This window comes from Salmo salar, chromosome 23 (genome assembly GCF_965601325.2).
Source record: "Salmo salar chromosome 23, fSalSal1, whole genome shotgun sequence".
NCBI classification, from domain to species: domain Eukaryota; kingdom Metazoa; phylum Chordata; class Actinopteri; order Salmoniformes; family Salmonidae; genus Salmo; species Salmo salar.
In genome coordinates this window covers 50,010,001-50,021,627 of record NC_138313.1, presented here as the reverse complement: position 1 = coordinate 50,021,627, position 11,627 = coordinate 50,010,001, and the positions used below count along the sequence as shown (strand labels likewise).

Below are 11,627 nucleotides of genomic sequence, written 5' to 3'. Positions count from 1 at the left end.
TGTGTAGATTGATGAGGATTTATTTGTATTTAATCCATTTTAGAATAAGGCTGTAACATAACAAAATGCAGAAAAAGTCAAAGGGTCTGAATACTTTTCCAATACTTTTGGTCCCCTAAAATGGGGGGGGACTATGTTCAACAAGTTCACCTGATATGGATGAAAATACCCTCAAATTAAAGCCGACAGTCTGCACTTTAACCTCATAGTAGTTGCACACACTAACGCAATCACACACACTCTCTAAAGTAATTACCGTGTTGAAATATATATGAACTACAATCTCTTCATTGTCTGCTGAAGTTGCCACGCACAGATATGAACAATTTAATCACATGACTTATTGATGACCATCAGGTGAAAAGTCTCATTGTTTTGTCCAAAAGCATCACCGTCAAAATCAATAATTTACAGTTGGTCTTGGGGGGGGATCTGTGCTGGTGCAGGCATTGTGATGAATCTTCGAGCTAGCATGACATTGTCTTGTATTATATTGTATATTGGTCCCGTGTGGATCAGTTGGTAGAGCATGCCACTTGTCACAATGCCAGGGTTGTGGGTTCGATTCCCACGGGGAACCAGTAAGAAACATGTATGGACTCACTACTTACTGTATGTTGCTCTGGATAAGAGCTTCTTCTAAACGACTATAATGTAACAATCCTCCTTTGTCTGATGTTCCACCAGCCCCCCATGGTGACTGATACACAATACAGCCAGTCTCTAACTACAGACACTGTCCTTCTTGTTGATATGTGAAGTTGCCCTTGTCTCTTCATGGGAGGTGATGTCAATATGGGGTATTGTGATGTCATTATAGTACATAGTACTATAATATATAATGCTCAAAAAAATAAAGGGAACACTTAAACAACACAATGTAACTCCAAGTCAATCACACTTCTGTGAAATCAAACTGTCCACTTAGGAAGCAACACTGATTGACAATACATTTCACATGCTGTTGTGCAAATGCAATAGACAACAGGTGGACATTATAGGCAATTAGCAAGACACCCCCAATAAAGGAGTGGTTCTGCAGGTGGGGACCACAGACCACTTCTCAGTTCCTATGCTTCCTGGCTGATGTTTTGGTCACTTTTGAATGCTGGCGGTGCTTTCACTCTAGTGGTAGCATGAGACGGAGTCTACAACCCACACAAGTGGCTCAGGTAGTGCAGCTCATCCAGGATGGCACATCAATGCGAGCTGTGGCAAGAAGGTTTGCTGTGTCTGTCAGCGTAGTGTCCAGAGCATGGAGGCGCTACCAGGAGACAGCCCAGTACATCAGGAGACGTGGAGGAGGCCATAGGAGGGCAACAACCCAGCAGCAGGACCGCTACCTCCGCCTCTGTGCAAGGAGGAGCAGGAGAAGCACTGCCAGAGCCCTGCAAAATGACCTCCAGCAGGCCACAAATGTGCATGTGTCTGCTCAAACGGTCAGAAACAGACTCCATGAGGGTGGTATGAGGCCCCGACGTCCACAGGTGGGGGTTGTGCTTACAGCCCAACACCGTGCAGGACGTTTGGCATTTGCCAGAGAACACCAAGATTGGCAAATTCGCCACTGGCGCCCTGTGCTCTTCACAGATGAAAGCAGGTTCACACTGAGCACGTGACAGAGTCTGGAGACGCCATGGAGAACGTTCTGCTGCCTGCAACATCCTCCAGCATGACCGGTTTGGCGGTGGGTCAGTCATGGTGTGGGGTGGCATTTCTTTGGGGGGGGTCGCACAGCCCTCCATGTGCTCGCCATAGCCTGACTGCCATTAGGTACCGAGATGAGATCCTCAGACCCCTTGTGAGATCATATGCTGGTGCGGTTGGCCCTGGGTTCCTCCTAATGCAAGACAATGCTAGACCTCATGTGGCTGGAGTGTGTCAGCAGTTCCTGCAAGAGGAAGGCATTGATACTATGGACTGGCCCGCCCGTTCCCCAGACCTGAATCCAATTGAGCACATCTGGGACATCATGTCTCGCTCCATCCACCAACGCCACGTTGCACCACAGACTGTCCAGGAGTTGGCGGATGCTTTAGTCCAGGTCTGGGAGGAGATCCCTCAGGAGACCATCCGCCACCTCATCAGGAGCATGCCCAGGCGTTGTAGGGAGGTCATACAGGCACGTGGAGGCCACACACACTACTGAGCCTCATTTTGACTTGTTTTAAGGACATTACATCAAAGTTGGATCAGCCTGTAGTGTGGTTTTCCACTTTAATTTTGAGTGTGACTCCAAATCCAGACCTCCATGGGTTGATAAATTGGATTTCCATTGATTATTTTTGTGTGATTTTGTTGTCAGCACATTCAACTATGTAAAGAAAAAGTATTTAATAACATTATTTCTTTCATTCAGATCTAGGATGTGTTGTTTAAGTGTTCCCAGTGTAGTATAGTACTATGTATAGTAATTAGTAGCCTTTAACACATTTATCAATTTGACTTTTTTTTTTTTTTTTCAATTGCTAACATGCATTGGTCAAAACCCTGAAGTCACATTGGTCAAAACCTGAAGTCACATTGGTCAAACCTGAAGTCACATTGGTCAAAACCTGAAGTCACATTGGTCAAAACCTGAAGTCACATTGGTCAAAACCTGAAGTCACATTGGTCAAACCTGAAGTCACATTGGTCAAAACCTGAAGTCACATTGGTCAAACCTGAAGTCACATTGGTCAAAACCTGAAGTCACATTGGTCAAACCTGAAGTCACATTGGTCAAAACCTGAAGTCACATTGGTCAAACCTGAAGTCACATTGGTCAAAACCTGAAGTCACATTGGTCAAAACCCTGAAGTCACATTGGTCAAAACCTGTGGCTCAGTTGGTAGAGCATGGTGTTTGCAACGCCAGGGTTGTGGGTTCGATTCCCATGTGGGGCCAGTACAAAAAAAATGTATGAAATGGATGCATTCACTGCTGTAAGTCGCTCTGGATAAGAGCGTCTGCTAAATGACAAAAATGTAAACCTGAAGTCACATTGGTCAAACCTCTTCACACAGTCAAGCGAAACAGAAGTGCAGTATGTGGACCAAACTGTGAATCGTTTTTTTTTTCATTGCTTTCACACACAATGCATTCAATGACCACATTCTGTCCGAAATCCATCAACTCTTTTCTCATTCATGCTCCACCACCTGCTAAACTATATATTTGCAGCACGTGTTTTTTTCAAATGCTAAACACACTGTTTCCAATACTGTTAGAAACACATTCAAAACAGAATGATGGAAAATGTCGTGTATTTCTGCGGTAACCAGACGGAAACATAGAAAATAAAAATAAAATAATAATAAATGTATGAAATGTATGCATTCACTACTGTAAGTCGTCTGCTAAATGACTAAAATGTAAAAAATGTAAAATCTCAGCAGAATATTTAATCATTCCAAAACACAGCTGATTGCAATTTCAGCTGAAAGCCGACCCACGAGTCATGTTTTTTTTTTGTCTCGTTACCAAACAGACAAAAGAGGACGGCTTCGAGGGGAAATGATTTAGTTTGGAAACATGGGATCAAGGAAGACAGGTTGGTGGGGGGAAGAAGAGGGAGAATGCGTAGAGGACAAAGGAGAGGAAGACCAAGAGCGGTGGTCTCTGACGAGATAAGGGCCACAGTTATTGAGCATGTTGGTCTCTCTTTGAGAGAGAGGGGCCGGTTTAAAGGTGCAACCAAATCTGCAGCGTTCCACAGCTGCATCAATAATACGAATTCTCCGGCAAGACAACAGGTGAGCTGTGCTTCCGTCAATGATAATTGAACTACATATTACAGTACAATATGAGTGATTGTACTATACATGTTATTGTCTTTTTGTAATTGTTATTGCAGCCCTGGAATTTTAGGATTTTTTTTTCTCTTTCATTTAAAAAAAAGTATATTACTATATTTAAATATATAGAATAAATAAAGACTTGAAGCAATTTGCTGCAATTTCTGATTCATTCTTGCTACATATACTTTAGTACAGTCAAGAGTAAAAATGTGTTATTTTTATTCTATAATGAAATACTTAAAAAAAAAAAAATTGTATTTATTATTTATTACAAAAAACACAAGGAAGGGGTAACATTAAAGTATTAGAACATGAAGGACAAACAATGTATATAATGAAATACTGATTTATGTGAAAAATCATTCAAACTTCAAAGAGAACAGTTAATCATTTATGTAATGATCCCTGCTGTTAGTGTTTTTCAGGTCAGTGTGTTATGAGCGACAATGTTATGCTTTCTGAGTGAGAATTGTTTACCAGTGTTATGGGTCCAACGAGCTTATTTTGAGACATGTATGAAGTGGTTTGATGGTTTTGAGTGAGTTTTGGAAGTGAGATGAACGGTTTAGCCAAGAAGCATGTTGGTAATGCACACTGTGTGAACAGTTTTGAAAAAGTGGCTTCAGTATTGACCGACGTTTTTGGGAAAAAAAAAGAAAAAAAAACTGTAATAAAGTAAAGATTTATCCAATCAAATGTATTTATAACGACCTTTTTTGTTGTTGTTTTTATGTCACCATTTGTCACCAGGTGCTTTGTGATGGTGTTTTATAGTGCGTTACTGTAACATGGCAAGGCCCCTAAAAGAACAAGTAGAAACCCAGTGACCAAACCCTTCCTTCCTACAGTAATACAGTCAGCTTGAATGGGATTATGAAGCTGTTGATTTAGTTCTCATCCTAATGTTTGTTTCCCTGATTAGTCACTCAACAGCTTGTTGTGCTGCTGAAAGCAAAGCCTCTGGGGTTGTGTTCAACCCCAGAGAGAGAGAGAGACGTACTGTACGCCACCCTGCCTCCTATTAAATACTTCCTGATTGTGACAGTTCACGCTGGAAGCAGCTGAGCAGAAGAGTTTGACGGTATGTGGTGAACACTGCGTCAATCACAGGGTTTGTTGCTGGATAACTCGTACCCACCTACCCTGCCATACTGGCACAGAGGTCTGCATTATTCTGCTGTGGTACAGTGGCAGGCAGGCTGGCACACAGGTCTGTATAGTGGCAGGCCTGGCACACAGGTCTGTATAGTGGCAGGCTGGCACACAGGTCTGTATAGTGGCAGGCTGGCACACATGTCTGTATAGTGGCAGGCTGGCACACAGGTCTGTATAGTTGCAGGCCTGGCCCACAGGTCTGTATAGTGGCAGGCTGGCACACAGGTCTGTATAGTGGCAGGCCTGGCACACAGGTCTGTATAGTGGCAGGCAGGCTGGCACACAGGTCTGTATAGTGGCAGGCTGGCACACAGGTCTGTATAGTTGCAGGCCTGGCACACAGGTCTGTATAGTGGCAGGCTGGCACACAGGTCTGTATAGTGGCAGGCTGGCACACAGGTCTGTATAGTGGCAGGCTGGCACACAGGTCTGTATAGTTGCAGGCCTGGCACACAGGTCTGTATAGTGGCAGGCAGGCTGGCACACAGGTCTGTATAGTGGCAGGCTGGCACACAGGTCTGTATAGTGGCAGGCTGGCACACAGGTCTGTATAGTTGCAGGCCTGGCACACAGGTCTGTATAGTGGCAGGCAGGCTGGCACACAGGTCTGTATAGTGGCAGGCTGGCACACAGGTCTGTATAGTGGCAGGCCTGGCACACAGGACTGTATAGTGGCAGGCTGGCACACAGGTCTGTATAGTGGCAGGCTGGCACACAGGACTGTATAGTGGCAGGCTGGCACACAGGACTGTATAGTGGCAGGCCTGGCACACAGGTCTGTATAGTGGCAGGCAGGCTGGCACACAGGTCTGTATAGTGGCAGACAGGTTGGCACACAGGTCTGTATAGTGGCAGGCAGGCTGGCACACAGGTCTGTATAGTGGCAGGCTGGCACACAGGTCTGTATAGTGGCAGGCAGGCTGGCACACAGGTCTGTATAGTGGCAGGCTGGCACACAGGACTGTATAGTGGCAGGCAGGCTGGCACACAGGTCTGTATAGTGGCAGGCTGGCTGGCACACAGGTCTGTATAGTGGCAGGCTGGCACACAGGTCTGTATAGTGGCAGGCTGGCACACAGGTCTGTATAGTGGCAGGCCGGCACACAGGTCTGTATAGTGGCAGGCAGGCTGGCACACAGGTCTGTGTAGTGGCAGCCTGGCACACAGGTCTGTATAGTGGCAGGCTGGCACACAGGTCTGTATAGTGGCAGCCTGGCACACAGGTCTGTATAGTGGCAGGCTGGCACACAGGACTGTATAGTGGCAGGCTGGCACACAGGTCTGTATAGTGGCAGGCAGGCTGGCACACAGGTCTGTATAGTGGCAGGCCTGGCACACAGGTCTGTATAGTGGCAGGCTGGCACACAGGTCTGTATAGTGGCAGGCTGGCACACATGTCTGTATAGTGGCAGGCTGGCACACAGGTCTGTATAGTGGCAGGCCTGGCACACAGGACTGTATAGTGGCAGGCAGGCTGGCACACAGGTCTGTATAGTGGCAGGCTGGCACACAGGTCTGTATAGTTGCAGGCCTGGCACACAGGTCTGTATAGTGGCAGGCTGGCACACAGGTCTGTATAGTGGCAGGCTGGCACACAGGTCTGTATAGTGGCAGGCTGGCACACAGGTCTGTATAGTGGCAGGCTGGCACACAGGTCTGTATAGTGGCAGGCAGGCTGGCACACAGGTCTGTATAGTGGCAGGCCTGGCACACAGGTCTGTATAGTGGCAGGCTGGCACACAGGTCTGTATAGTGGCAGGCTGGCACACATGTCTGTATAGTGGCAGGCTGGCACACAGGTCTGTATAGTGGCAGGCCTGGCACACAGGACTGTATAGTGGCAGGCAGGCTGGCACACAGGTCTGTATAGTGGCAGGCTGGCACACAGGTCTGTATAGTTGCAGGCCTGGCACACAGGTCTGTATAGTGGCAGGCTGGCACACAGGTCTGTATAGTGGCAGGCTGGCACACAGGTCTGTATAGTGGCAGGCTGGCACACAGGTCTGTATAGTGGCAGGCTGGCACACAGGTCTGTATAGTGGCAGGCTGGCACACAGGTCTGTATAGTGGCAGGCCTGGCACACAGGACTGTATAGTGGCAGGCTGGCACACAGGTCTGTATAGTGGCAGGCTGGCACACAGGACTGTATAGTGGCAGGCTGGCACACAGGACTGTATAGTGGCAGGCCTGGCACACAGGTCTGTATAGTGGCAGGCAGGCTGGCACACAGGTCTGTATAGTGGCAGGCAGGCTGGCACACAGGTCTGTATAGTGGCAGGCAGGTTGGCACACAGGTCTGTATAGTGGCAGGCAGGCTGGCACACAGGTCTGTATAGTGGCAGGCAGGCTGGCACACAGGTCTGTATAGTGGCAGGCAGGCTGGCACACAGGTCTGTATAGTGGCAGGCTGGCACACAGGTCTGTATAGTGGCAGGCAGGCTGGCACACAGGTCTGTATAGTGGCAGGCTGGCACACAGGTCTGTATAGTGGCAGGCCGGCACACAGGTCTGTATAGTGGCAGGCAGGCTGGCACACAGGTCTGTGTAGTGGCAGCCTGGCACACAGGTCTGTATAGTGGCAGGCTGGCACACAGGTCTGTATAGTGGCAGCCTGGCACACAGGTCTGTATAGTGGCAGGCTGGCACACAGGACTGTATAGTGGCAGGCTGGCACACAGGTCTGTATAGTGGCAGGCAGGCTGGCACACAGGTCTGTATAGTGGCAGCCTGGCACACAGGTCTGTATAGTGGCAGGCCTGGCACACAGGTCTGTATAGTGGCAGGCTGGCACACAGGTCTGTATAGTGGCAGGCTGGCACACAGGTCTGTATAGTGGCAGGCTGGCACACAGGTCTGTATAGTGGCAGGCTGGCACACAGGTCTGTATAGTGGCAGGCCGGCACACAGGTCTGTATAGTGGCAGGCTGGCACACAGGTCTGTATAGTGGCAGGCAGGCTGGCACACAGGTCTGTATAGTGGCAGGCTGGCACACAGGTCTGTATAGTGGCAGGCAGGCTGGCACACAGGTCTGTATAACGGCAGGCAGGCTGGCACACAGGTCTGTATAGTGGCAGGCGGCTGGCACACAGGTCTGTATAGTGGCAGGCTGGCACACAGGTCTGTATAATGGCAGGCTGGCACACAGGTCTGTATAGTGCTGTAAGAGGGTCATGGCTAGATCGGTTACAGCTTTTGTCAAACGTACATCAAAAGTTGAAAATGTTTGCATTTTAACCGACCCTTGACCTAACCATTTTCCTAATTCTCCTAACCTGCTACGTTAATTCTCCTAACCTGCTACGTTAATTCTCCTAACCTGCTACGTCAATTCTCCTAACCTGCTACGTCAATTCTCCTAACCTGCTACGTTAATTCTCCTAACCTGCGGTGTTAATTCTCCTAACCTGCGGTGTTAATTCTCCTAACCTGCGGTGTTAATTCTCCTAACCTGCTGTGTTAATTCTCCTAACCTGCTACCTTAATTCTCCTAACCTGCTACCTTAATTCTCCTAACCTGCTACCTTAATTCTCCTGACCTGCTACGTCAATTCTCCTAACCTCCTACCTTAATTCTCCTGACCTGCTACGTTAATTCTCCTAACCTCCTAACCTGCTACGTTAATTCTCCTAACCTGCTACCTTAATTCTCCTAACCTGCTACGTTAATTCTCCTAACCTGCTACGTCAATTCTCCTAACCTCCTACCTTAATTCTCCTGACCTGCTACGTTAATTCTCCTAACCTCCTAACCTGCTACGTTAATTCTCCTAACCTGCTACCTTAATTCTCCTAACCTGCTACGTTAATTCTCCTAACCTCCTAACCTCCTACGTTAATTCTCCTAACCTGCTACCCTTAATTCTCCTAACCTGCTACGTTAATTCTCCTAACCTGCTACGTTAGTTCTCCTAACCTGCTACGTTAATTCTCCTAACCTGCTACGTTAGTTCTCCTAACCTGCTACGTTAATTCTCTTAACCTGCTACGTTAATTCTCCTAACCTGCTACGTTAATTCTCCTAACCTGCTACGTTAATTCTCCTAACCTGCTACGTTAATTCTCCTAACCTGCTACATTAATTCTCTTAACCTGCTACGTTAATTCTCCTAACCTGCTACGTTAATTCTCCTAACCTGCGGTGTTAATTCTCCTAACCTGCGGTGTTAATTCTCCTAACCTGCTACGTTAATTCTCCTGACCTGCTACGTCAATTCTCCTAACCTGCTATGTTAATTCTCCTGACCTGCTACGTTAGAAAATTAAGTGCTGATGACTCATCACTAGTCACGTCAGCTACCACAGCAAGTGACGTCAGTGCAACACTTAACAAAGAGCTGCAGTCAGTTTTAGAATATAAAAACATTGTATTTGGGACAAATCATTTGCTAAACCTCAACTAAATCTTGTAATAAATAATGTGGAAATTGACCAAGTTGAGGTGACTAAACTGCTTGGAGTTACCCTGGATTGTAAACTGTCCTGATCAAAACATAATGATGCAACAGTAGATAAGATGTGGAGAAGTCTGCCCGTAATTAAGCACTGCTCTGCCTTAACAACACTGTCAACAAAACAAGTCCTACAGGCCCTGGTTTTAATCACACCTGGACGACTGCCCAGTCGTGTGGTCTGGTGCCACAAAGAGAGACTTAGGAAAATTGCAATTGGCTCAGAACAAGGCAGCACGGCTGGCCCTTAAATGTAGACAGAGAGCGAACATCAATAACATTCTTGTCAATCTCTTCTGGCTCAAAGTAGAGGAGAGATTGACTTCATCACTACTTGTTTTTTTTTGTTTTTTTACGAGAGGCATTGACGTGTTGAAAGCAGCGAACTGTCTGTTCAAAAACGACTAGCACACAGCTCATTCACCCATGCATAACCCCACAAGACATGCAACTAGGGGTCTTTTCAAGGTCCAGAAAAGATGTTGTACTACACAGCGACATATTCCACATCAGGTAACTCAAGCGAGCATTAAAATCTGATTTTAAAAACCTTAATAAAAAATTAAAAAACCCAGATAAAACACCTCACAATACGGACTGTGGAGACACACGCACACACACACACACCCACTCAGGGATGTTGTGGTATTGTGTATATTATATTGTAAATGTGTAATAATGTATTGTGTTATTGATGATGTAACCGTTGTTGTGATGTCCCCGTTCGGACTCCAGGAACAGTAGCAGCTGCTAAATGGGATCCTATCCCATCTAGTCCAAACCCTGTCAGAGCCCAGGCAAATTCATGTTATTTATTCCAAGTCCTTCCCCACTAAAACTGGCAATAGCCTGACTGTCCCAGTAACATTAAAGTAGGTTAACTATTAAAGTCACAAGATGTTGGTGAAGGGAGGACGGTTAAAACTAATGACTGGAATGGACTTAAAAACAGAAACCACGTGTTTGATACCATTCCATTCCAGCCATTACTATGAACCTGACCTCCCTAATTAAGGTGCCACCAGCCTCCTGTGAATAAAGTGCAGTTGGTTACAGATCTTGTCCTTAGAGCGAGAGCACGTGATACGATCGCTCGGTTTGTCACAGGCGTCGAAAAGGGACAGACCAAGGCGCGGCGTGTTGACTGCTCACCTTCTTTTATTTTGTGAGAGAACACTTAAACAAAACGACAGTTCCGTAAGGTACTAACTATACGAAGAAAAATAAAAACAACCACCCACAAAACCCAACGGGAAAACAGGCTGCCTAAGTATGGCTTCCAATCGGAGACAACGAAAAAAAACCTAGCCTCTGATTGGAAACCATACTCGGCCAAACATGGAAAACCGAAACATAGAAATAGAAAACTAGAACCAAAAAAAACCCGAAACACACAAAACAAACCCCCCCCCTGCCACGCCCTGACCATACTACTATGGCAAATTATCCTTTTTCACTGGTCAGAACGTGACACAGTTATAAAGCTATATTTGAGTGTGGTGTGAGTGACCCGTGCTAGTCTGTGAATGATGGTATTTAATGAAGTGTTGGAATGAAGGTGGCCTCTTTAGCACCATTACAGACATAACGGCAACTTATAAATGAGGCTGGTGTGTCTGTGGTCAGGTTTCACTAGTGGTAGTCCAAGGTCAGGAAACAAAACAGGCCTTCTCTGCGAGGGAAGTAAACACAATATAAATCTAAAAAAAGACACAATTGACAGATTCAGTTGAAATTTTTTTTTTTTTTTTCCTGCTCGTGGTTTATAATGTTGTCATCCAGGGGCGCAACATTTTTGTTATTGTTTCTGACCTAACAAAAGCACTGAGGTGCCATCAGAGCTACTAACCACAGGGATGGATGGCTGAAAAACACACACACTGTGATCAGAGCTACTAACCACAGGGATGGATGGCTGAAAAACACACACACTGTGATCAGAGCTACTAACCACAGGGATGGATGGCTGAAAAACACACACACTGTGATCAGAGCTACTAACCACAGGGATGGATGGCTGAAAAACACACACACTGTGATCAGAGCTACTAACCACAGGGATGGATGGCTGAAAAACACACACACTGTGATCAGAGCTACTAACCACAGGGATGGATGGCTGAAAAACACACACACTGTGATCAGAGCTACTAACCACAGGGATGGATGGCTGAAAAACACACACACTGTGATCAGAGCTACTAACCACAGGGATGGATGGCTGAAAAACACACACACTGTGA

General features: G+C 46.4%; 1 protein-coding gene across 1 annotated transcript in view; it reads left to right on the top strand.

The window, feature by feature from the left end:
- Positions 1-3,499: 3,499 nt before the first annotated feature.
- ddb2 (damage-specific DNA binding protein 2) overlaps positions 3,500-11,627 on the top strand; it is a 66,240-nt gene continuing 58,112 nt past the window's right edge. Inside the window, exon 1 of the mRNA XM_082968203.1 lies at positions 3,500-3,734. The gene's annotated coding sequence lies outside the window, so the exon portion shown is untranslated. The remainder of the gene's footprint in view (positions 3,735-11,627) is intronic.